Raw genomic sequence first — 1100 nt, forward strand, 5'->3', positions numbered from 1 at the left:
AGCTGCAGTTATTCCTGAGAAGCAGCACAGCCTAACCCCTGCTACTGCTCACAGTGAATGAGATCATCTGCACTGGGCCAAAGATGAGCTACCTTTTTTATATCCAGTTTTTTGGTGCATTTTGCAAAGAAAAAGCGCTATTAAAATAGTCATTAAGCCACACTCACTACTTCATACTCTGTCTCTTAATGCTGTGTCACGTGACCGGCTCTATGAGACCTAGAGCGGGTGGGGGCCCAGATTCCCCCACTGTCATCAGTCAGGAGGAGGTAACAGCCAGCCGGTCACATGAGCACCCATCTGTGTGCTGAAATTATGTATAATCTGCATTTTTTTTATTTTTTTATTAGAAATCTCACACACAGGGGGGCACAGCATTAGGAGACAGAGCGGATAGTTTGAGAATTAAAGTTATTTCATCAGCAGGAAGGGTGGGGGGCAGGCACTGTCACAAGCTAAATGGGGGGGGGGGGATAGCAGATGAGGGAGGCACATAAACTGACCACAGTGTTAAAGCTCAGCAGCCATGATGAACTGTGGTCAGTTTACAGAGGGAGGATAGAAACTCGCAGGATCACATTGGTTGTAATCACATCTCTAGCAATACACTGAAAATGATGATGCCGCTAATAAGCAATTACACCATTTAATAGCATGAGATAATGTTGCCTTGTGGTCCAGCCTTTCATGCCTCTAAATTTTAAGTTGAAATATCCAATACCGCACAAAGCTAATGGTAAGGACGGCAATTTAAAGGCCATCTTCTATCTTGAGGCCTCGTGTCCATTTAGTGGATGACAAAGGATCACAGTTCTCAAATAATAAACATACATCAGACGCAATCATTTTATTTGAATTATTCAAAGCTTACATAAGTCAATTATTCTGTCTTTGCGATTTGAACACTTACAAAATGCTGACACAATATGATTTATAACAGGAATGACTGGTTGCATGAGTTGATTTAGAAAGAGATGAGAAAAATCCACTGCTTTATTCAGTAATTTGTTTGCAATTTAAACATATGGTCATGAGTATAACATCATATTTCAGTGTCTTTAATAATTCAAGAGCTGAAGTGTTCACAGCTCTGTTACATC

Source organism: Lithobates pipiens, unplaced genomic scaffold (genome assembly GCF_037356315.1).
Source record: "Lithobates pipiens isolate NorthernLeopardFrog02 unplaced genomic scaffold, aLitPip1_a1.2 Scaffold_8, whole genome shotgun sequence".
In the NCBI taxonomy this organism is placed as follows: Eukaryota; Metazoa; Chordata; class Amphibia; order Anura; family Ranidae; genus Lithobates; species Lithobates pipiens.